The sequence below is a fragment of the Dipodomys spectabilis genome, unplaced genomic scaffold (assembly GCF_019054845.1).
Source record: "Dipodomys spectabilis isolate Male_0828 unplaced genomic scaffold, ASM1905484v1 ptg000301l, whole genome shotgun sequence".
NCBI classification, from domain to species: Eukaryota; Metazoa; Chordata; class Mammalia; order Rodentia; family Heteromyidae; genus Dipodomys; species Dipodomys spectabilis.
Genome location: NW_024870978.1, coordinates 11,718,778 through 11,745,366, shown reverse-complemented (window position 1 = coordinate 11,745,366; position 26,589 = coordinate 11,718,778). Strand labels below are relative to the sequence as shown.

Below are 26,589 nucleotides of genomic sequence, written 5' to 3'. Positions count from 1 at the left end.
TTAGTACCAGAATTAGACTTCCAAGTATTTTTTTTTAATTCAAAGCTAGCAGGCTCTCTTATTTGAACCACAGATCAACTTCTGCCCCACACTCTTTATCTTTTGGTGGTAAATAGGACAGAAGTTTCCCACAGGAAGCCAAGGGCACTACACAGTATCCTCAAACCTGAGGACTGTGGTTCACAGCCAGCCTGGGCAGGAAAATCAATGAGCCTCCTATTCCCAACTAATCAGCAAAAAGAAGTGGAACTGTGGCTGAAGTGGTAGAGCAGCAACCTTGAGCATAAAAAAAGCTAAGAAAAAAAGTTTTAAAAAAGGTAAGTGAAAAACAGATCTAGCACTAAGACAACCACAAAATAAATTTTTTTAAAAAGTGCAAGAGAGCACAAAGAGTCTTAAAAATGATAAAAATTAACAAGAAACTGGTGGCTCACACTTGAAATTCTAGCTACTCGAAACACTGAAATTGAGCATTACTATTCCAAGCCAACCAGGACAGGAAAGCCCATAAAGCCCATTGTGTGTGTGTGTGTGTGTGTGTGTGTGTGTGTGTGTGTGTGTGTGTAAAAAGCCCATTTTGTGTGTGTGTGTGTGTGTGTGTGTGTGTGTGTGTGTGTGTATGAGTGTGTGTGTGATCCTTTCTGGGATATGATCTACAAGTTTTTGCTTGACCATTTCCAATCTTTTGGAGGTTAATTTGAGATAAGAGTCTCATGAACTTTCCTTGTCCCCTGACAATGAATCGCAATCAGTATAAGTCAGGACCTTGTGGGAGTGTCTATACTTACCTCCTACTAACCACCAAAACTAAAAAATGAACCAAATTGCAACTGTTACTAAAGTTTTAGAGCATTTTATCCTTCAGCAGGATTGGTGAGGCCCTAAAAACAAGACAGAGAACCAACAAATAAATAAATGTATTTGAAGAAGAAAAGAGCCAATTAGTTTTTTATAATATAGACTCATATCTTTAATCCAAGCTGAAATGTAAAGATCACAGTTCGAATCCAACCTGGGCAGGAAAGTCCAACTAACTTCTTTTTGAGTGTGCCAGACATGGGCTTGAACTTGAGGGTTTTTACTCAAGTTTAAAAATACTACTTCCTGTATCATGTGCTTAATTGGAGATGAGACTGATGGACTTTCTAGCCCAGGCTGGCTTTAATCTGTAATCCTTAGATTTTAGGATACTGTGTAGTGCCTTGGTTCCCATGGGACTCTTATTTACTATTAACCACTAAAAGAAAAATAGAGGCAGAAGTTGAGCTGAGGCTCAAGTAGTAGAGCCTGCTAGCTTTGAAATGAAAAACAAAATACCCAACACAAAACAAAACAACCCTCAGCGAGAGTCACTAGGCCTTGAATTCAAGCCTCCCCCCCCCAAAAAAAAGACCTCAGGAGTTGAGTTTTTGTTCCTGCTAGCTTTGAGCAAAAAACAAAAGGCCAAAAATCTCATGGACAGTGAAGTAATGTGGCCTAAATGTAGAGCCTGCTAGTTTTGATCTAAAAAAAACAAGCCAGGTGCCTCTGGCTCATGCCTGTAATCCTTGCTACTCAGGAAGCTTAGATCTGAGAATCACATTTGGAAGCCAGCCTCGGCTAAAAGGTCCCCTGGTGACTGTTTTTTCCAACTAAGTAGAAGTGGCACTATGTCTGAAAATAGTAGTGTGCCTGCTGTGTCCCTGATGGACAGTTCCTAGGCATTGAGTTCAAGCCCCACAACTGACAATATCAATAAATTAATTAATTAAATACTGAGCATAAATGAGTAGGCCCTAATAATAAAGGATATGAACTTTGAAAAAGGGGGAAGGGACAATCAAATAAATGAAAAGGTGGAAAAGGAGCATATTAAGGCCTTCTAAATCAAAACTGTAATTCTACCTGCTCAGATTACTGAAAACTGAGGACTTTGGTTCAAAGCCAGCCCAGGCAGGAAAGTACAGGAGACATATTTTACTGTGTTCAGTATGGGGGCTTGAACTTGCTATGTTTTGCTCATGGCTACAGGTCTACTTCTTCCAACCTCTCAGTGGTTATTAGAGATAATTGTCTCATTGATTTTCTTGCCCAAGACTGGCATTGAAACATGATTCTCAGATTTCAGTCCTTTCTGTAATGCTCTTGACTTTCTGTTGATATTCTAATCCCCTATTAACCACAAAAAAATGCAAAAGTTGAGCTGTGGCCCAAGTAGTGAAACCAGCTACTATTAAGGTAAAAATAAATAAACCTCAAGGAAAGTCATCATGACTTAATTTCAAGACCTAAGAACCACCACTCAATTAAAAAAAAATAGAACCTCAGTCACTGTGACCTGAGTTTAAGCCCTAGAAAAAGAGCTGCAAAAAAGAAAAACAGCCTGTAGTTTACCTGTGGTCAAAGTTGTAGGTCATGGTAGTTTCAAGGGAAACAAAAAAACAGCATAATAGTTAGTGCCTAATAACAAATGCCAAAAAGAAAGAAATAATAAATAACTGAAAAGGTGAAAGAAGAGGTAATTAAAGATTTGTAAATGTTGACTCACACTTATAATTCTGAATGCTAAGGAAACAGAAATCTGTAGGTCATGGTTCAAAGCCATACTGGACAGGAAAGTCCATGAAACTTGCTTCAGTGTGTTCAGTCGAGGGACTTAAAATTGAAGTGTTTTGCTCAAGGCTACAGCTCTACTATCTTCCACCTATTAGGTTGACTGGAGTTAAGAGGCTCATTGACTTTCCTGCCCAGGCTGACTTTGAACTCTGATCCTCAGATTTCAAGCCTCTCTGTACTGCCCTGGACTACCCATGGAATTCTTGCCTCATATTAATCACTTAAAAAAGGCAGAAGTTTAGCTGTGGCTCAAGTAGGAGAGCCATCTACCCTTCAGTTAACTAAGTAAATCAATAAAACCTCAGAAAGAGAGGAGAGGAATGAGAGTGAAAGACAGAACATCTTACAGTAAGCAAAAGGAAAGAAATGTATATATCACCTGGAAGAAATAATTGTATTGTCAAAGCTTATAGAATTGTATTGTCAAAGCTAATAGAATTCACAAACTTTATCGACCATAATAATGACAATTTGCATTGTGAAGGTTAAAATATGTTTGTGACTTCAACTAAATATCACTATTCCACAATATTCTGAAATAAGAGAAATTTAGGTAATCACCTAATCTCAATAATAGTAAAAATCTCAGAAAGAGTCACCAGGCCTTAATTTCAAGCCCTAACACCAACGTGCCTAACTCCGGCCAACACACACACACACACACACACACACACACACATACACAGAGCAGGAGCTGAGTTCTCACGCTTGGAGCAGAAGCCAAATGAAACAAAAAGTAGACTGTAGTAGACCTATGGCTTAAGTAATAAAGCAAGCTGCTTTTAAGAGAAAAGAAAAGAAAACCTGAGTATGAAGGCAAGGCCCTAAGCCCCTGACTCTTCCCAGAATGGAAATCAGTCATGGAATCCAACAGAACGTGCCCCTTCAGTTCTAGGCCCTCCTATCAAAAATAGATGGTAGGCTTGTTCTTGGCTTCTGGCACAAGTACCTTGTGTAGAGGAAGCCCCTCCTCTTGCTTCCTGGATCCCAGGGTTCAGCCTCTCTTGTGAGTCAGGGTAGGAGGTGGATGGCAGTGTGGCAAGAGGTTCCAAATAGAGTGGCAGCTGTGCTAATTGACTTGAGACTGACAGCTGGATGCCAGGGTTAAGTGATAACAGGTAGCTATCTCTGATTACCCAGCAGTAGGCAGACTGAGTTGGAACACCTGCTGGCTCTGCCTATCAAGTCCACCCCATCTCCTCTACCCCGTAACAAACAGACGTTTAAATGGGGATCTGAGTTGGCTGTGTCAGATTCCTGCTCCCCAGCCCTACCTGTTTTCCTCTGTGTACACCACTGCTGAGGACACACATCCAACTCTTTGCAGCCCTACACCGTGAGGGAGATCGTGTACATACAGGCAAGCCACTGTGGCAACCAGATTGGCGCAAAGGGGAGCATGACACTGGCCTAGGATCCTAGTCTCAAATTTAGGGGGATGAGGAGGAAGAGGATGGGGTTGGAGGGTGCAGGTGGTGGTGGTCATGTCTAGGCTGAGGTAGGTGGGGCTCCATAGTAGTCCCTAACCTCCTGGAAATCAAGTCCCCCAGATAGTTTCCCCAATTTCCCTAATTTGTGTGGCCCAGGTGGGTGTGGTTTTTTAAGCAAGGCTGGGGTGGTTTCAAATCCCTTGCATGTCTTAGTCTTACCTGAGACTCAAGTCATTGTACTTAGTTTCCTGGGAATAGACTAATGCATTTTTGGTCTGATTTGAAAGAAAGGAGTGCAGTGTCTTTGAGCTGACAGATACAGAGGATTCCCTTTTTGTCAACTGATGAGTATTAGATAATTGAGAACAGTTCATACACCTTAATGCAAATTTCTCTGAGTTTTCATGCCCTATCTCAGTTCCCTTAAGTTGGGTGTTTTCTAAATCAGTGGTTGTCGGTGTATGATCTGAGGATCCTTGGGGTTCTGGAAACCCTTCTAGCTGAGTCTTCAAGTTACTGCTTTGGCAATTTCATGTCCATATAAGGCCAGGTTCTCATCATAGAATCCAAACAGAATATGGTATCCCGTAAGATGGAATAAACATAGGAGAACCCAGATGTCTTCTATTCAGCCAGATAGCAAAGAGATTAACAAAACTAAAATACCATCAATTTTTGTGCTTTTTTTAATTTAAAATATCTAATTTTTTTACAAAAATATTTGTGTCAACAGGACTTGGGTTTCTTATAGTTATTTTAAAATCCATTGTTTGGACAGTTAACATTCTAGGCCATAATACACTTCTAGTTCCATCTCAGTTTGGGGAAATGCTAAGCGATGAGCACAACATTGACTGCACTGGCAACTATTATGTAGACAGCAGCTTACAGCTGCAGAGAATCGAGGTATATTACAATGAGGCAGCTAGTGAGTGTCTCCTGTCCGGCTTCCAATACTGTGGCAGAATAGGTCCCTGGGGAATACTAATGACAAGGAAGGAGTTCCTGCCTTTCTTAGGGTGGTATTGTAGTTCGAATTTGGGGCCTCAATCTTGTAAGTCAAGTGCTGTATCCACCTGAGCCACTCCACCATATATTTTGTTTTAATTTTTGAGTATACACTTGTGAATTTCCTCAGGAAAGCCTTTTACTGAATTCCCCCTACCTGTACTTGCTGACTAGCCACACCTGAATTTTTTTTTTTTTTGTCATGGGGCTTCAACTCTGGGCATAGGCATTGTCCTTCATCTCTTCAATCTTTCTTTTCCTTTTATTATCAGGGGTTCCTTTTTTTAGAACTCTCTGGGCTTCTGGGATAACTCCTTCTAGCTTAGTTTAATTCATTAATTCTGCTTGTTGTAACATATTTGCAAATTTTAAGTTTTTATGTTTACTATGCGTGAGCCACAAAACCGCTTGTGAAGTTGTAGGAGTTTTTGGAGGCAGCGTCACATCAGATGATTGATTGGGGCATCGCCCACATTTAATCTTTGGTCCTAGTCTTTATTATTTAGAGAAGTCATCTCTATTGGACTGGAAAGAAACAACATGCTCTGTTCACGGATCAATAGAAAAATAGCCAAAACGAGAATAAAAGCAACGAATGTACAGCCAAGAAGAATATAGTAAGAATAAAGGTAGAGGCTATAAAGGTGCAGCCAAGTGTATGGGAAGCCTTGAACCAACACCCCCTTCCTGCAGGCATGCTTCCTTAAAGCTCTTTGTCTAACGCGATCTCATGCAGACTCCGCAGGAGGTGGCATGACACCAACTATTTCAGGTAGTTTCTTGGAGATGAGAGTCTCCCAGAATTTCCTGCCCCAGCTGGCTTCAATCTGCGATCCTAAGATCTCAGACTTTTGAGTAGCTAGAATTTCACCCTTCAGCAACCAGAGCCCAGTTGCATTGCCCTCTTTAAAATACAGATTAAATTTCTAAAAATAAAATTTGAAATTGAAAATTTTAAAATTTTAAAGAGGGATGTTCAGTCACTAATATATATGTGAATAGTCCAAATCATAAAGCATAAATAAAGTGTCTCACCTTGAAATCTATAACACTTCTGGACTTCAGCATTTTGAATATGAATACTTAGCCAACAATAAATTCTTTTTAAGGTTTTTAAAGTAAAAAACATTGTTGTGATGTAGAAAAACCCAATAATAATGTGTAAACACTGCTTTTAAATGATATATATTGTCTTTCCTAATACAAACAACCTTACTGAAGTCTACAGAGTAGATTGTCAGTTTTTGTAACTGTCAATGTGAAATTCATTTAATTTTATATAAAGAGTTTCCATTCTACATCATTGTATACAAACAGAATCGTAGATAATTGGTTTTCCTGTGTAATAAACCAATGAAAAAGTGCAAACAAAAGGACAGAGCTATTTAATGTATTTGAGTTTTATAGATCTACATTTGGGGATATCCTCACCTTGGTATTTTGTGTTGATATTGCTTAAGTAAGATATAAGACTTTAATCTTGTGGTTCCTTGGTTGAGAGTCGTTGTGTGGAATTGTGTCACTGCTATGAACAGTATTTTATGTTGTGTCTTTATTAGATCCTGTATATCAGGCAGGATGGCCAGTTTTCTTCATGTCATTGTTTAGGAAGGGGGCAGTCTCAAACTCATGTTTATATCATTTTAACTGATATCCCTTTTGAAAAATCAGGTTAAATGGCAAATTGCAAGTAATTGCCCAAGGTTGCTCTGAGTATTTGAATACAGGGAAATGTCCTATTTGATAACAATTATTGAAACATTATAACACAAGAAATATGAATTTTATGTATTTTCCCCAGGAAAGCATTATACTTGAATTCCCCCTACATCTACTTGCTGAAGAGCCACACCTGGCTCTTTTGTTTTGTTTGTTTGTTTTTTTTGTCGGCAGTGGCACTTAAACTCTGGGCCTATGCACTGTGCCCCAACTCTTCTGTTCAAGACAAGCAGCCCTACCACTTAAGCCACAGTGCCATTTCTGGTTTTCTATTAGTTTATTGGAGATAAGAGTCTCACAGACTTTCCTGCCCAGGCTGGCTTTGAACAGTGATGATCTCCAACTTCAGAGTTGCTAAGATTATAGGCATGAGCCACTGGTGCTCTGCACCTAGCTACTTTTAATTGGGGAAGGGAAGGGATAGTGGGAGAACAACAAAGGAGTGGGTAACAATGTTCAACAATAAATGTTCTCATTTCCTTACTCATGTAACTGTAACTCCTCTATACAGCACCTTTACAATAAAAATAAAATTAACAAAAAAGAGAAAGCTTCTTGCTTGATAGGCAATGATGACTCACACCAATAATCCTAGCTACTCAGGAGGCTGAGAAATGAGAATCATCGTTCAAATCCAGCCTGGGCAGGAAAGTCCCTGAGACCCTTATCTACAATAAACAACTCAGAAAACTGAGAGTTGGACTGTGGCTCAAGTGATAGAGGTGCTAGCCTTGAGCTGAAGAGCTGAGGGACAGTGCCCAGGCCCAGAGTTCAAGCCCCACCATGAACAACACAACAAAAAAAAAGGTGTTGTCATCTTTCTTTTGCCCCATTAGACTCAAAGCCTGATGCTCATCTTTGCCTCCTGAGTAGCTGAGATTTCAGCCACCATGCCCAAAGCAAAGGAATAAAATGCATGGAAATAGACAACTGCAAACGTCCTTAAAGTTGCTGAAGCCTCTTGCATGGTGATTCATTCTCAAGATATCTTTTCTGTTTCCATGTCTGAAATGCTGTAATTTCTATAATGAATGCTGAGAGCCACTTAGAATCATAAGCTCTGCTCCTAAGTTCCTTGTCAAGTATAGGCCCAAGTCAACTCTTGTTCCCACAGGCAACAAATATGTTCCTCGGGCCATCATGGTGGACCTAGAGCCTGGCACCTTAGACTTAGTAGGATCGGAACCATAGAGTTTCAGTCCAGACACTTCATATTTAGTATGTCAGCATGGTCCATAGAAGATGGCTAACAGGCACCCCTCCTTCCTAACATCCAGACACTCCAGTTCCCAGAGCTGAGCTGAGCCTTTATTCATCTAGATATCATCCTCACCTAACCCACCTATTTCAGTCCACAGGAGTCATGTCCCTGTCCACTCAATCAGCACAGATAAATACCAGTCTGCAAACAGCCTCTGAAGGGAATGATCAGCGAGCAGGGAACGCCTCCAACAAGGTTTCAGTGCTGCTGGCCATTTCAAATACCTGGCAATAACAGGGAACCATTTCAGGACACCAGAAATCAAAGCACAGCTATGTGTGAGCAAGGTGCAGACAAGTGCCTGCAGCTTAGCTTCCCTCTGACCATTCTGTTCTCTTGTTCCTCCTGTGAAAGTAAGTACTTTTCCAGTATTGAGGCAGGCTCTGTTCATTTTTTTTGGTCGGTCGTGGGGCTTGAACTCTGGGCCTGAGCACTGTACCTCAGCTCTTCAGCACAAGGCAAGCACTCTACCGCTTGAACCACAGCATCCCTTCTGGCTTTTTCTGTTTATGTGGTGTTGAGGAATCGATCCCAGGGCCTTGTGCATGTGAGGCAAGCACTCTACCACTGAGACCCCTTCCCATCACCAGGCTCTGTTCATTTTTAGAAGTACGTGGTTTGGGTTAAAATGTATCTTCCTCCACATTGTCTTTACTTTCTTTAGAACCTGGGTGATTTGTAGGGTCCCAGATACATTGAAAACATTTCCTGGGGGCTAGGAAGGTGGCTCAGCAGTACCGTGCTTGCCTTGCATGCATGAGGCCCTGGGTTCGATTCCTCAGCACCATATAATCAGGAAAAAAAGCCAGAAGTGGTGCTGTGGCTTAAGTGGTAGAGCACTAGCCTTGAGCTGAAGAGCTGAGGGACAGCGCCCAGGCCCAGAGTTCAGGCCCACGACTAGACCCCAAAAAAGAAAACATTTCCTTTATTTCACCAGTGTATCTAAAATAATAGCCAAAGTTGCTCAGAGGAGCCTATAGTCTTCACAATGCATATAGCAAAGTCATTATTCCTGGAGTATGTGTCTCATCATGTCTTTGTGTCTGATAGGCCAGAACAGAGCAGGCAATAACTGGGCCAAGGGCCACTACACAGAGGGAACCGAGCTGGTGGAGTCTGTGCTGGAAGTGGTAAGCAGAAAGGTGTGTCTGTCTCCAGGGTTTCTAGCTGGCCTACTCCCTGGGAGGTAGCACCAGGTCAGGCATGGGCACCCTCAGTCTCAACAAGATCCGAGAGGAGTTCCCAGACAGCATCATGAACACCTTCAGTGTCATGCCCTTGCCCAAGATGTTGGACACTGGCACCTTAGACTCAGTGAGATTGGAACCATTTGGCCAGAGTTTCAGACCAGACAACTTCATATTTGATATGTCATCATAGTCCATGGGAGATGGCTAACGGGCACCCCTCCTCCCTAACATCCAGACACTCTAGTTCCCAGTGCTGGGCTGAGCCTTTATCCACCTAACCCTATCATCCTCACCTAACCCTACAACACCATCTTGTCTGTCCACCAGTTGGTGGAAAATGTAGATGAAACATTCTGCATTGACAACAAGGCCCTGTATGACATCTGCTTTTGCACCCTGAAGCTGCCCTTGCCCACCTATGGAGACCTGAACCACCTGGTGTTGGCTACCATGATCAAGGTCACCACCTGCCTGCGCTTCCCTGCCCAGCTGAATGCAGACCTGCGCAAGCTGGCTGTGAACACGGTGTCCTTGCCCTGCCTGCGCTTCTTCATGCCTGGCCTTGCACCCCTGACAAGCCGTGCCAGCCAGCAGTACAATGCTCTCTCAGTGCCCAAGCTCACCCAGCAGATGTTTACACCAAGAATACGATGGTCACCTGTGATCCCCGCCATGGCTTCTACCTGACAGCGGCTGCCATCTTCTGAGACCGCATGTCCATGAAGGAGGTGGATGAGCAGATGCTCAACTTGCAGAACAAGAACAGCAGCTACTTTGCAGAATGGATCCCCAACAACATGAAGACACTTGTGTGTGACATTCCCACACATGGCCTCACGATGTTGGCCACATTCATTGGCAACAACACGGCCATCCAGGAACCCTTCAAGCACACCTCAGAGCAGTTCAGTGCCATGTTCCAACACAAGGCATTCTTGCACTGGTATACAAGCGAGGGCATGCATGAGATGGAGTTCACTGAGGCTGAAAGCAACATCAATGACCCGGTGTCCAAGTACCAGCAAATCAAAGATGCCACTGCTGATGAACAGGGGGAATTTGAAGAAGTCTTGTGGAAGAAGAGGTTTAAGATTTCCCATTGCTAGCAGTGCAACAGGAATGCCAGGGCCTGCCTACTGCTTCTCAAATAAATGGTGCTATCCTGAGCTACTGTTGTCCTGCAGTGGGACCTTGCTATGTATCATCATGCTCAGCCTTCTCTGTCAGGAACTCACTGACAGTGAATGTAAAAATGCAGATTTCTTTTAAATATGATTGTTTTAAAACCCTATTTGTATAAATAAAGAAGTATACATTTTATACCCTGAGCCCTTATTCTTCTTTAGAATCCTTTTTATTCTTTCAGTGTATTTGAAATATAAATTTGGACAGAAGGATTTAATCTTAGCAATATAGGACTGGTGCTCAAGAGGAGTATTAAATTCATGGTTTTTCTGCTATTTTGAAGAGGAGGATGACAAGTGCCAATGTTGTTGTTTTTCCTCCTGGCCCAGTTTTATAGTTTTCAATCTCTCAAAAGCATGCAACTAGCAAAAAAGCAGTTTGAAGAGAAAGAAAACTAGATCCAGATGCTACTTCTCCTTCAGACAACCACAGGTTCTTGTCTCATGTCCCATCAGAGGGATTTCAGTCACATTCCCCAGAAACAGTATCAGGAACACTGATCCCTGTGTTTAGAGTTCAGTTGGCAATGAAGCAGCACTCACAGGATGAGTGCAAGTTCCTGGTTGCCAGGGTAGTTTCTCAAGGTGTCTGGCAGCTTTAAGTACAGAAGTGATTCTAGATGTTTGAGGGAGTGAGAGGCTGAGAAGCTGACCAGTCCCATAGTGTATCAAGAACTGCTTGACACAGTACTTCCAAGTCAAGGAGAGGAGGGGAGACATGGCCTGTCCCAATGACCCATTCTCATGTTCATTTTTCCAGCAGTCAAAGCTGTCTGAGGCCCACAGGGTGTTGTAAGGATATAAGGGATGGATGGATCTAGCCTGTTGGGTATGTTTACTTTACATGAGTGAAACAGAAATCTCAACTGCTTAGAACCTACAATGGCCAGGAAGAGGGTGAACACTTCTGTTTTCACTGGAGGCCAAATCAATCACTGGTTCTTTTTGCCAGAATCTTTCACTCTTCTTTCAGTGAGGCTCCAGGCAGGTTGTCTGTGACAAGCATTCCTCCATGGCCACCAATAACCTGTAAGAGTACCTTTTTCTTCAGAAAAAGGGCTATGGGAATACTGCAACTTATAGAAAGCTCTAAGGAAAAGGTACTTCTGGGTGAGGTGCAAGTACCTTGTTGCTAGTAAAGTTGGGAGATGGTAAGTTCCGTAAGTTTTCCTCTACCAGCCCTGAGGTTGGGGTAGGGTAGGGAGGGGTGGGATAGAGATCTTTAAGCCAAGCTGGTCTCACTCATTAGAAAGTAAACTGTCCCAGAGAGTGATCTGTGACTAGAAGCAGGTTATTTTGTGTCCTTGCCCCAGGGAGATCAAAGTGCAAATAGCTTCCATTGTGGGAGTCCTATGGAGTAAGTATTGATACCCCTGGGTCTCTAGTCCTAGAACTGACCAGGTTGGATGAACCCAAATCTTCTAAGGCTGCTGGGTCAGAACTGAAGGCAGGCCTGGCCAAGGCACTCTCATTCCTCAGTGGGTTAAGGATTGAGGCCAAGCTGTGATGGAGGCACCACCCATCCTATCTACCAGTGTTTGACTAAGAACATTTTTGTTTTCTCTTAAGTACCCATTTATGAGTCTTTTCATGAGTCTTTTCTGGTGGCTTTGGCTTATTTCTTTACACTTTTGAAGAAGTAGTTCTTGGTTCATAATTAATGACTCATGCCTCACTCCTTAGAAAACTCCTGTTGATAATTTTACCAGTAGACCACCATGTATTATTTCTCAGGCATGACTTTTGTTTTCTCCTAGCCAGAGCTCTGCATTCATTGCCACACAAGCTAATGTGGAGGTGATTCCTATAGATCGGTGATTTTTTTGTCCAATTGCTAAGTGCAGCATCTCCCTTATTCTCATGTACCTTAGTAATTGTATCAAATACTTAATAGAGTTCTTGACAAGTATGATAAACAAAGTTCAGAGGTGAAGATGCAGCTCAGTAGTAGAGTACATCCCTGGCATGCACATGACTCTCAGTTCAGTCCCCAGCACCAAAAGGAGGAAAGGCAACAAATGTTAGGCTCAGGAGAGGATACATTAGGACTCATAGAACAGCAGCACCTAGATTGGCAATGAGGAGTTGTGAAATGAGGGAACATTGGTAGAATATTTGTAGAGGGAAAGAAGAGAGCCCCTTGATGTGTGTACCCTTTTAGAAAGCAGAGGTAAAAACAGGGAATGAACCTCTGGTAGTCAGCCTAGGCCGTGGAAGGAAGAAGCCATGACATGTATGTTACTCTATTGGGACCAGAGTGTAAAGTGGCACCACCATACCAGGTCATGGCCCAACAAGAACAAGTTTGTCAGAAACACATTCTTGCATTGGAGAGATGTCTTTTGACTACTTTGGCCATGTTAATATTTCCTTATGCTGCTTCTTTTTCCTTCCAACTTGTCATACCTATAGCAGATCCTGTCCAGGAGACCCATTCTCTCTAATCTTATTCTCTAAGTCTCCCAGTTTATAGCTCCATATATCCTAGACCAAAAAAGTAGGGGGTAGATACTCTGTCAGACATAGATTGAAACTGAAAGGTATCTTTGAAGTAGACTTTGACAAGGTTCAGGTATTGACAGTCTTGTGTTGATATGTGCTGTGATTGCAACCAGCTTCTGGTCTAATTCTGAGATGACAGTGGGAGAGAAATGGTGATAGGACATCATGGACCACTATGGTTTCAAAACCTTCGCAGGTACATCTCCATTCATGGATGTGCTATCAGCCAACATACAGATGTCTGTTAAAGGGATGATGGCCGGGAAAAGGAAATTTATTGGCCACAGATGAGACCAGCCTTTGGACAAGTGGTTGCCTTTCAGTGTGAGGCAAAGAATGCCTACCTATACAGAGATATTTTTCAGGAAGCAAGATGATTCACTCACATCTTCTTATCCACAAAATAATCTGAGAATAACTCTGGAAGACCAGGGGTGAGAGTCATGTGCTTTGTGTTTCTACATGACTGCTTTGCTTCATGGCTCTTTATGCTCTTCTGAAACCTCCTTCTGAGCTGGCCCACAATGTGCCCAGGAGGCAGGAATCAAAGGGGACTTGGAAGCTTGGCTGCTAATCACTCTGGCCACACTGACTTGGGGCTGTAGGCATGTGCTGGGAATCTGCTCCATTCTAATGGTATGGGCTCCAGTGGGAGCTTTGGTTCTTACCAGGAGAAGGTAACAGTGCCTCTGTTTTTGAGCCATCTCCCAGGTCAGGATGTCTTTATCTGCAGAGGCTGGAGCTTTGCCATATCTCTCATCATGACAGGTTTTTTTCTTTCGACTTTTTCTTTTTTCTTTCTTTCTTTCTTTCTCTTTCTTTCTTTCTTTCTTTCTTTCTTTCTTTCTTTCTTTCTTTCTTCCTTTCTTTCTTTCTTTCTTTCTTTCTTTCTTTCTCTTTCTCTCTCTTTCTCTCTTTCCTTTTTCCCTTTCTTTCTTTCTTTCTTTTACTTTTTTTTCCTTTATTTTGTCAGTCATGGGACTTGAACTCTAGGCCTAGGGGCTGTCTCTCTGTTCTTCAGCTCAAGTCTAGCTCTCTATCACTTGAGCCACAGTGCCACTTCCAGTTTTCTGGTGGTTTCTTGGAGATAAGTGTCTCAAGGCCTTTCCTGCCCAAGCTGGTTTTTTACTGGCATACTCATATCTCTGCCTCCTGTGTAGCTAGGTTTACAGTCAAGGGCCACTGGTGCCCAGTTTGACAGGTTAATTATTTGCTAAACATAACAATGGCCACATTCTGTCCTGGGAGAAGTTTCCCCATCATTCTACAACACTGATGATCTTAGTGTTGTGGCAGAGCACACAGCAAGGGGGCTTTCTATGCATGCATATTGACTAATACCTGAAAAGGGAGCTTGCAAAGGCCAAGGAGATTGTTGTTGGAGAGATTGTTGTTCAAAAGCCCTTAGTGCTAGGAAGACTCTAGAAATGCATACATCTCAACTTGCACTGGCCATTTCCAAATTTTAAGTTCTAGTGTTGTTTCTTTTCCTTTGTACACAGCTTGAGTAGGTTGTTCCAGACAAGGAAAGCTACCTACAGAAGGTCTGTGTGCTAGCTACACTCATACAGAACAAGTTCAGGGCTTGATTTTTGGTACATTTTTAGACTGCAATCTGTTCACTGGTGAGGTTTTTTAATGTTTCCAAGATCATTTTAAATGATTTTGTGCCCTCTCACCATATCACTTAGGTTTCTATCCTAAGCTAAATCAGCAACAACAATAACAAAAACAACAACAAACAGACTGGACTCACTTGTAAAGTAGTTAAAAGTGCCACCTGCTGTTCAAACTGCAGAAATACCCATTTCTTGTAACCTTCAGAGAAACAAAGGCTTTCTTCTTCTTCTTCTTCTTCTTCTTCTTCTTATTATTATTATTATTATTATTATTATTGTGAAAATACCGTACAGATGGGTCTTTCTTTTCCTATGCTATTCCTCTTGTTTCATAGTTACAGTGTATTTTGTCCCCAGCACATATGTCTCTCCTTCCAGAAAATAAGCAATGTACAGACTGTTTATTGCTGTTCTATGCAAAGCAAAGCACATCAGTCTGGGCATGAGTTTTCTGTAGTCTAGTTTGTCGACTAGTAAAACGCTTATAGTAGTCTGTACCCGAAGTGGTTCTTATCATTGGAACTTATGGTGACTTCCAGGTGATAAAAGAAGTCCAGAGTGCCCTGAAAACAGCCACTGCCGATGACAGCAGGTGTATCTCAGTGCAATGGGCAGCGTCTTCTATTGTGGCCTGGATTTAACTTACTTGATAGACCATCTCACAGATGATAGAAACAGAAAAGGCACCAAGATGGCAGATGCAATCAGGTTTGCAGAGCCAATGTGTTTGCATCAGGATTGGGGTTAGTTTTCCAAGTACTAGAACTGAAGATCACAGCCCTGCATAGGCTTCAATGTGAGTCATTTAAGTCAGTTGACTCGATTAACTCATCTGCTCTTTCTGTGAGTCTGATATTAATGACTGCTTATCAGAGGCCAACAACTGAAACCCAGCAAGTGCTCAGCATGTTGGCTAAGAGTGCTGTATAGATAATGTACAGCTGCATGGTACTTGTGCTGTACACTTCTCCTATGCTTCCCCAAATTCTAAATATTTCTAGTAGAGAGGAAAAAAGCTGAATCCAGCTAATGAGCACATCTTACATCTGTTGGGTTGTTTTAATAGTATTATCGTTTGATTGGACTCAAAGCCTCATACATGCTAGCATGCATTCTACCACCTCCTGCCCCCTTCTTGCTTTAAGTATTTTAAGTAATTTTTGGGCTTTGCTCTTCCCTCACGTACACCTCCCACAGAGCTGGGATTTCAGGAATGAACCACCTAGCCAGAAGAATTTGTTGAGATAAGGTCTGCTTGCTAACACTTTGCCTAGACTAGCCTTGGATCTCAATCCCCCCCATCTCTGTTATTCCCCAGAATAACATACCTATGGTTTGAAATATTATAATCCCATTAAATATTATAATCCCATTATTATTCTGAGTTCTCAGATTGGAGTTTTGTGGTGCTAGAAGGCACTGCTTTCTTACTTGACTTGAAATTACAAACCTTCATCAGTGGACATAATTCTGCTCTAGATTATCAGAACCTCATATCAATGTGTGACACTGCTCATTGTTAAATCATAGTTCAGGATATGTTGCATGACTTTAAGCCTCACTTTTTACACACACACACACACACACACATACACAAACACACACACATGCCATTGTCTTCAGTGGTGACTTTGTACATCTTCTGTGAGACCACCTGAGTCCTCTCCTGTGCATCTTAGAGCTTTTTTTTTTTACCAATCTTGCTGCTCTCCAGTCTGCTCCCTCCTCAGGTATCCAGTCTCTGCCCTTGACAGTGGCTGAGGCTTATAGTACTAGTATTAGAGAAAGAGAAAAGATAGATACAGATATTTAAGTAGAAACTTCATCTCTTGCACTTTTAGGTGATTTTAGATGCTTGTTTTCATCAGATCCTCACTCCTATTATTTCTCCCAGCCTCACAATGCCATGTCCTTCTCCTAGATCCCACAGAAGGCTCAACTGATATTATAGGAAACCGAAACATTGTGCTTCTGTGAAACCTGCATTGCTGCTGCTTTGAGTAAATGCATTTTTATCAGTGATAATTTTGCTTAATGGAATATGGGAGAATCAGAAAAAACTACTTATTTAAAGCTGTTTCACTTAACCTTTCTCTTACTCAGTTTATTTAAATTAACTTCATATGCCTATGAGGGACATTACACAAAACAATCTTTCTATGTATTATATTTTTGCCTGTTTCTGTGGTATCATGACTCAAATTCCTTAAACTTTTTGAGGCAAAACTCTTCATTGTGGCAAATATTCAGAATGGAAGGAAAGGGAAGTGAGAATGGAGATCAATTAACATCTTACATCATCCACTGTCCAGGGCTGCTATTTCCACTATTGGAATTGATGATACCCAGTTTGCAGATTCATTGTCATGAAATGGCCCTTACATCATTGATAAAACTGAGTATCTTGGGTTCCCTTTATAGCATTGGACTTTTGATGTCTGCATACTATGTGTCTGAAGGACCCAAGAGCAAGCTTATCTCCACAGAAGTGAGGTCTCCTCTCATGATAGAGTGAGATAATGTGGGGACTTTCCAAAGGAAGAGGCTATTACTCAGCACTCCTATCTTACAGGATTTGGAGAGAGAACAAAACAAACCCATAAACTGGCCCTAGAACTTGACCTCTTCCTACTCATTCCTTTCTTCTTCAGATAATAAAGCTGAGTAAGCTGAGGAAGGAAGCACATTACCTCCTAATTCAAATTTTGTTGCCTGGTTTCCCCAGACAATTCCTACACCATTCCATGAGGGTTTGACCTAACATCTGATCTTGTCAAGTGTCTTCTCAGAAGGAATTCTATTGAATAATAATGTCTTCAAAAACTAACTTTGTGGAAAATCTTTCCTTCCCTTCCATATCTAAGACAGCCTTTAACTCAGTTCACAGATGATCCAGTGGGAACAAATACAAATTGAGTATGCTGCATTGTACACCTCTTAATGTTTATGGGCTTTCATTTTAAGTTTTAAAGGATAAGTATAAAAACCAGGAGCCTGCTGGTTCATGCCTGTAATCCTAGGTACTCAGGGGGCTGAAATCTGAGGATTGCAGTTTGAAGCCAGCTGAGACAAGAAAGTCCATGAGACCCTTATCTCCAATAAACTACTAAGAAAAAGCTGGAAGTGGTGTTGGGATTTAGTTGGTAGAACACTAGCCTTGAGCACAAATTGGCTGAGAGACAGTGCACAGGCCCTATGTTCAAGCCCCATGGCTAGCAAACACAACCACATGTATACTTACTTAACAAAACTGTACACATTTCCTCTTTCGGTCCATCATGATCTCCTACCACTAGCCACACTGCCGCTGGACTTTTGTAGTACATGATCGTACAGCTTTGTGGACCGGAGAGGTCTCTCCTGACAGGTCATTTCTACAAAGATTTGGTGGGTGGCTGTGTTTTAACAAACTGAGTTTCTGTTCAACTCATGTTTACAAATGAGTTTACACATCATCATTGCACCCTTCCTCTGAGCAGGGCTGCTGGTGAATTTAGCATGGACCTCTGAAATAGAGACATAATTTCATTTGACATTATTACCATTCCAGGCAAAAATTGAAATTCCAGTTATAAAACAATATATCAATCCTATTGAAATCCTGGTATTGATTTTCCTCAAAGACTTTGAAACCAGAATTTTTTTTTAATCTTGAAAATGTAGTACAGAGGGGTTACAATTACATGAGCAAGGTAATGAGTACATTTCTTTTTTGGGGGTTGGGGAGTCCGGTCGTGGGCCTGAACTCTGGGCCTGGTCACTGTCCCTCAGCTCTTCACCTCAAGGCTAGCGCTCAACCTCTTGAGCCACAGCACCACTTCCAGCTTTTTATTTCTGCTTCTGTGGTGCTGAGGAATCAAACCAGGGCCTCATGCATGCAAGGCAAGCACTGTACCACTGAGCCACCTTCCCAGCCCAAATGAGTACATTTCTTATCAAGCATTGTTCCCTCCTCCTTTGTTTCCCCTTACCATCCCTTCCCATCTCCCTCCCCATACCACACCAGAGTTGTAAAGTTCGTTTTTCGACATAACGTCTTGTACATCTCATTGTTGCAATGGGTCCATCTGTATCCCTGTTTAAACAATTTGTTTTTTCCCTTCCCCTCCACAAATTATAGCAACATCAAATACAGTGAAAACAGGGTTTATACTGAGGAGGAGGGACATAAAAAACCACAAAGCAATCATCTTATAAATATGTTTAAAACAATAGCAAGAAAGAAAAAATATGTGAGTCCTTATCTTGGGGTTCATTTCACCTCTGAACATTTCTGCTTGTCTCAGACATATACTAGTCATTGCAAATAAGGGAAACCATGGGACCTGTGTTTCTTTGGGCTTGAGATGAGAATTTTTTATATATGTACAAATATATCATGGGAGAAGCATGGAATCATGGACAGTTTTTGATTCTTATGTGTTCATGTACCAGAGCTTTATCGTTAAACTCCATTGTGAGCTTTCGAATAATGCCTTGGGCCATCTCATTTAGAAACCTTAGATATTAGTGCAGCTTGTTCTTTTAAAGGATCAATTCTTGCATAATGCAAAACTTTACTTACCTTGGGGGCAATTGGCAAGGCTGAGATGAGGTCGGCCTCACCTAACAGACAACACCTCACACCAATTGCTGGAATCTGCATCTGTAAGCCCTGTTCTCCTGTGTTCCTTACAAACCTCCCAACCTCCCTCCTTACAATATAATCTAGCTGGAAGCATTGACTCACACTTGTAATTCTAGCTACTCAAAAGTCTGAGATACATCCAGAGGATTTGTGTTAAGACCAGATCAATTAGAAAAGTCTGTTAAAATTGAGCCTCCAATGATTAGTACAAACAGAACTGAAAGTGTGATTCAAGTAGTCAAGTGCCAGCCAACTAAGCAGAAGACCCTGAGTTCAACTGCAGGACTTGCAGAGGGGTGGGGTGGGGGGAGGGAGGGAAGAGGGGAGATGCAGCACTATATTCCATCTGATAGTATTCAGAGGATGAGGAACTAGTAGCAAGTGCTTCAATAGCTGTTGTCAGTCAAGCCCTGGCTTAGAACTCTGATTATGAAAAGTTGTAGTTATTCTTCAATGGTCAGGCTCAAACTACCTATAAAGAATAACTTTATATGTATGTAGGTATAAGTTTATGCTTTGATCTACTGTGTGAAATCAGAACAAGAAACTACCTCTGAAAACAGAATCAGCTGTAGGGTAGGGAGGAAGAAGCAGATTCCCTATATAGTATAGCATCAACCTCCCTGGAACTACAAAGCCTATAAAACAAATTCCAGCACAGCATTGGCTGTGTTTTATGGCAAGTGCTTGTCCCCTGCAAAGGCCACCCTCTCCCATGTCTGCTTTGCTCTCCAATTTCCTGTGGCAGTAGCATCCACCAACACATAATGGGATACAGGCATTGAGATGCTTGCTGATCTTTCTTTCCAACCTTATGTCTTAAATTAGCTTATCTCCATGTCCATAAGTTAATTTAGTCCAGTTTATAAGACCTTAGAAAATACGTGTTTCCAATTCAATGTGTAAAGTCTCCTTGCAGGGGCAGGTTATATCCCTTGGTCAATAACCCTTCAGTCAGTACCAGACAATCTTAGTGCCAAGTTCACTCTGAATTTTCCTTTTTCTTGGATACAAGAACTCCCTAAAAAAAAAAAAAAAGAACTCCCTGAAATCAGTATGATCTTTGGGTCTTCAAAGAGAAAAAGTTGGAAAGGCTATATGCAATAGTCAGAGTGGCCAAGAGCCACTGTAAATACGAAAGCCGTTCTGGCTATGTCACCTACAACCGGTGGCAGCAGCCACACCTGTGTAATATCCAGGCTGTAGGTAAGCCTTTACAACCTGCAGCAGGTAGATCCACAGTCTACCTTTTCTGGGAGGAGGCTTTTTAAGAAATCTTAGTTTTTATGATTTGCACAGTTTCTGCTTGGCAACTTCCAATCTAGAATATATTTTTGTCATCTGCTCACATATGCAATGTTTTTACTTGTTCCCTGTGTATTGTTTTTAACTTTAGAAACTTAGTGAATACTTTCATCCAGTCTAAGAAGCCTAATTTTGTAGCAGTAAAGGGCCCAGCCATTGGACTAGAAGCATCCATATTGTCTCTTTGTGATGTGGTTTGGACTAAGGAAAAGGCTTGGTTCCAAATACCCTGTACCCCCGTAGGACAGGATTCAGATGGCTGCTCTACTGGTATCTTTCCCAAGGATATAGGAGGCACATCTGTGAGTACCTTGGTTAAAAACTTATTTTAGACAATGTCCTAAGAACCTGTGCTTTGGGTGTTGTTCCACTCAGGGTATCTTGTGTGTTCTCTGGGGACATTTCATCAAACCTACTTGGTTCATGTAGTGCTGTAATACTTCCAAGGAGAAGGCCTTTCCTCCCATGAGGAGCCTCCAGATTTACCTAAATCACACTGATATCCAGTTTTCAATCAAGAATTTTCTTTTACTTCACTTTAAAAGCTGCCCTTTTAAAGTGGCAGTGGGAGGCCATGCACTAGTTGCTCACACACACCTGTAATACTAGCCTTTTGGGAGGCTGATACCAGAATTGCAGTTTGAAGCCAGTGTAGGCAGAGAAACCCAAGAGATTCTTATTGCAATTAGCTTGGAAAAAGCCACTAGGGATCAGTGGCTGGAATGGTAGAGTGCCAGCTTTGAACAAAAAGAGCCAGGTTAAGAGCCAAAGGCCCTGAGTTCAATCCTATTATACACAATGTCCCCCACACCCGTACCCACACACCTTCCCCAACAAACACACAAGAGCAATTAGGGAGCAAACTTGCACAAATAAAGAAGCGGGGAGAGGGGTTCAGTATAATTTTGTGGTTCATTTTTTTCACTATTTAAATTGGTCCATTCGTGATGAGAGATTGTGTTTGTGGTTTCTCAATTACATATACCTTGTTCCTTAGTTCTAGAGACAGACTGAGAGTGTTGGCAGAGAGGAGAATGCACAGAGATTGAATTCTGTTGAAGGGAGGGACTGGATGTCAGATTGGATAGGGGACATGTGCAACTCCTCCAGCTCCACCACTGAGTGTCCCATAGTTTGACCTGGCCAATTGGCATGATGCTGTCTTTGTACCCATCAGTGTGGGGAGTGTAGGAAGACCATTGTGTCATGGAAAATGACTGTAGCTGAGGGAGTTGCAGAAGGAACTGACAGCCCACAACTGAAATAACAGGATCTCCCTTTGGGGTTCACAGCTAAGTTTACCTCCTCATGTAGAAATATCCAGTATCCAAAGGTATCACTTCCTTGGGGAGCCTACAATGAGGGGAGATAGTACAATTTCAGGAGCAATCTTGGGAGCAATTAGGGTAAAATGAAAAAGAAAATGCGTGACTCCTCTCTGAAATTCCAGAGGGTAAGAGTAACTGAGGAGAGCAAGCTGTCAGTCACTGCTGAGTTGGTAGGGTTGAGAAGGAAGGCACATTGGAGCTGGAAGTCACATGTGTATTCCTAACTATTTAAGATGCTGAGATTTGGATGATCATTATTCAGGGCCAGCCCAGGCCAAAAACTGGGTGACATCTCCTCTTAAGCTAGCAATGAATATCAACTTCACTACAACAGGAAGCTTAAAATAGGTGAGTCCAGGCCCAGGCATGTACCTGGATAGGAAGCAAGACCATAACTAAAAAATGACCAGCACAAAATAGGCATATAGCTCACCTACCTAGCAAGTACAGTACTCTGAGTTCTAACACGAGTACCATGAACAAGGGTAAGCATGGTGACCTCGGTGCCCCAGTGTGATTCACTGAGATGGCTGCAGCATCTGTTGCTCTGTAGGCTCCTGCCAAAGAGGAACAGTCCGTCGACATCCCTCAATCTATGTCTACCAAGACAGCAAATGCTGAGCAGAACCCCTCACAATGGCCAAGGATGGAGGTTTGGTTGGAACTTTGGCCCCTCAAAGGGGAGGAGAGCAATGATCTGCAGGACCAGATGGCCTCCTGAGTGAGAGAAGGGCAGAAGGAGGCAATGTTGAGGTTGGTATGAGGTTTGTGTTTAATGACTAATATGGCTTCAGTGGAAATGTTCTGACTTTGAATAATATGTTTTATGACATGTGAATCAAGGGAGAGCTAGGGCAGTGAGGGAAACACACTTGTGTAAATTTTCCATAGGTTGAAACTTACTCTAAAGTCTAAGTTGTTTTTGAAAACTGAAATGTGGAGAAGTTGATAAAAGAGCACAGCTCCCCAGTACTGGCACTGTTCTCTGTAGATTTACCTGCCCTATCCATCCCTCTACTGGTGGGTACTTGTCCCCAGGGTGCCTCATACCCCATCCCAGTGTGCTGCTCAATCCAGAACAGCTGCTGTTGGGCAGGGAGGATCAGGAAGCCCTGATGCACTCATGTGCCAACAGTGCTTCCTTCCCTTGGAGGTACAACACAATCCAAAGCTCTGCAGCACCCTATCATTGCTATGAATTGGAGCCACCAACACTTGGGCTTTGCCTGCATTATTCCCCCACACCTCCAGACCAGCCTTTTGGGGACTTCTGAGACCTGGAGAATACGAAAGGGAGGCCTGGAGGCAGCATCTATTCCCATTGGAGCACTGAGTTTGCCACAAGGACCTAACAGGCTGAGAATCTTGGGAATGAACAGTTCAGGGTGGCTAAACCTTGATACTCTCTGCTAACATGTCAGGCATTTACTGACATTTATATTCTAGCCCTCTGTGTCCATCAAACCATGGCCATTTGGGGTGTGTGTGTATGTCTGATAAGTCAGAAAGTGATTGGCTAGCAAACAAGAATGACCAGTGCTAATGGGTTCACATGGTTGACTGTATTGGCCCTTTATGAGAGATCTCTGGTAGATCTGAATGTGATGTTGCAGTTGACAATTCTTTCCATCAACTCATCCCTCTATTTATCATTCAATTCACATCCTACTCCCTACTTTTCCAGCTCTCTGACCAGCAGTCCAGGTTAACACTCAGTATTGTTCAGCCCTAATACTTTGACATCAAGTAGATGACCAGTGCAGTCCCATTTGGGGTTATTTTCCTCTTCTTGTCACTATAGGATGATACTGTAAGGAAGTGGTCAGTCCCCTCCTTGGCTTGCATACCCACACTGTCTGACCACAACCAATCCATTTCTATAAGCTCATAAGTTCTTAGTAAGTATGAAGGTGTCTTCTCAGAAATTGCATGCCACGTTTTAGGCTCCTGTCTTTCTTCACCTGTAGCCTAGCATACCTTCCTTGGGCAGATTACTGAGTTTTTCTGAAACTTCGCCAGCAATTTGAGAAGAGTAAGGGTTGGACTCAGGTCTCAGCCTCCTAATTTCCTGATATCCAGGAGTCCCATAAGTACAAGAGGGTATTCTGCCCTCACCTTGGAGGTCCATGTTCAGCACATGAGGGTATCGGGTCAGGTCCCATAGTGCTCCACCTGGCATTGAAATGCTGTTTTGTCCATTTTACTATGCTGTGTCCACCTATCCCTACCTGATTAAGGGTAGATCTTTAAGCTCATTGTGAGTTATTACTGAAGAAGGTGACTTGCTAACAATTAAATGCTAATTCTACCACTAAAGAATCCTTATTTCCAGGAAAATGTTAAGATCATTGTAAACAATAATCTGGGGGAATGTGTGGAGGTGCAATGGTATGGGAGGATGAGGGTCAACTAGAGGAAAGACTAAGTAAATATGGATAGGTAAACACCATCTAACCAAATGGCATTTTGGAAATGGAATCTTTGTACTGAATGTTTCAGTGGTAGAATTCTTGATGGTTCATTGTGTTTGGAAAGATTCAAATTGGTTTGAAGTCTCTGCAACATAAGCACGTGTAACTTAATATTATCAGTGTACACAACAAGTGCATGAGTATGTGAAGTTGTACACATACACACACATACACAAAGTTGGAATTGAAGAGATGTTATTAGTACAGACCTGGGACTAAAGGGCCTGTGCTACCAGCAGCACAAGGTGACCTACACTATGATAGCTCTTGCTCAGATTGTATGCTCACCGTAAGCCATACTTCCAGCCCTTCTTTTGCGATTATTTTGAAGGTGGGATCTCAAGACTTTCCTGCTTAGGCTGGTCTCGGAGCCACCATCCTCCAGATTTAAGCCTACTGATTAGCTAAGATCACAGGTGTGAGCCACCAATCCTGGCCCACTGCTTGTGTGTTTAAGTGGAAAATGGTTAACAGCCTTGAATCAGCCATGTCATTCACACTCTTGGCAAAATTCAGGAATTCCTTTTATTGTCTTGCACATCCAATAATTTGGAAAAGTGAAAAGCACAAGTCAGGAAAGACTCCCTAGTAACAAACAGATGTGTATGGAGCTAGCTGGGAAGAAGGAAAATGGACCACCATGACAGTGTACTGGCTAGAGACAGATGGCTCCAGTTAGACCAGATGGAGAGAACCAGATAAAGGCGTGAATAGAAAGTAAATGGAAGAGAGCGATGTTAGAGCTATTGGCTGCTTTTCAAAGGGAAGAAAACAAAAAGAAGTAATGAGGCTAGTCATGGTGGTACATGCCTATGATCTGCATACAAAGGTAGCTTAGCCCAAAGTCCTACTTAGATTAGACCCTATCTCAAAAAAGAGAAGAGAAGTTACTGAGAGAACAGAGTGGAACCACTATCACCGAGTTCTCTGGACCTCAACATGTTGGCATATACTATTGAGAATATATTTCTATTGGCTAGCAGGACTAGGCTGTGGCTTCCCTACTGTATGTTGAGAAAGAAAATGATACTCTAAGATGGGAAAATTCAGTGGTCCTAGGGCCCTTCTCCTTTATCCATTCTCACTTGTCTGCCTTGAAGAACTGACTTAATATAAAGAACAAGGTTTAGTGAGATTTCTGATAAGTGTTTACTTATAATAGATCCTTTTCCCCCAAGAAGAGGCTGCTTAGTCAACCTGTGGATTAGCAGAACATTCCACACTCTTCAGATGCTCATGACCTGTCCAAGACTGTGCTCAAATGCCAGCCTCACTTAGGGTGATGTTCAGAACCTTGCAAGGCTTTCTGCTGAGGAACAGGTCCCCTGCCACTGTGTTCATCTTTTTTGACTCTCTTGAAGGGTGGTGAATCAGCCATACCTGTGCCCTCCAGCATTTGCTCGTGTGCTCTGTGCACTGCGTGGAAGTAAAAAAGCAGTGGAAACTGTAGTGTCCTCTGGGCACTTTTCATGAAGATTTCATCTCTTGAGAAGGGAGACTCTATCCACTGCTTGTTTACCTGAAGCCTAGAAGCTCTGGGTCTGGTTTTCAGCACCGCCAGGGAAACACAGAAGGAAGTCATCATTTCAACCCATTCTCCCCTCTTCACCCTGCATGAGCATCTGAGAGCCTGTTGCTAGAATGGTAAATCCAGACACTTTCCTCTGAAACCAAAATGAAAACCTGGGACAAAATTAAAGTCAATGTAAAGTGAATAAGCATGTATCGATGTATACACTATTACATATTGTAAAAACAAAAGAATGTCCACTTCCTTCATGCAGTCATTCGAAGTCATGTGTCAGACTCACTCAGCATGGCAATAATTTTGGGAACATCAAAGTCCTGGCTGCTTTGTCTCTTATAGTTATATCCACATGGTGAAATGTGATATCCAGCAGTAATAGCTCAGCCATTAGAGCATGGGCTCTGTGTCTCAGGAACAAGTCACTTTTTGTAACTCAGAGAGGAAAAGAAACCCCAGACAGCCATTCTATGCCTGGCTGACTTCCATAAGATTAACAATTACTTGGCCTTATTTATGGCTCATTTTCTTGCATATGAAGAGTTCACACATGGGAGCTGGCTTTAGAGGACAGAGTGCAGATAAAGGAAGTTAAAACAATAATCTCAAACACAAAGTAGACCTTTTCTAGTTCACATTTTTGGAGTCCATATGATTCTGAAGGAGGTTATGCCTTTCTCATAATAGCCCAGCCCATCTGCCCATTGGATCATGACTCCACACAATTCATAATTAGTGTCTACTAGCATGTGTGCCATAGGGTCTGGGATTTGTGAGTACCCATCCTCAGTGTTGACAGTGGGGGATGAGGCCCCCTCTGTCTGC

General features: G+C 42.3%; 1 pseudogene; it reads left to right on the top strand.

Annotated features, from left to right (window-relative positions):
- The window catches only part of LOC122127445, a 37,418-nt pseudogene extending 14,929 nt beyond the window's left edge, over positions 1–22,489 (top strand).
- Positions 22,490–26,589: the final 4,100 nt, after the last annotated feature.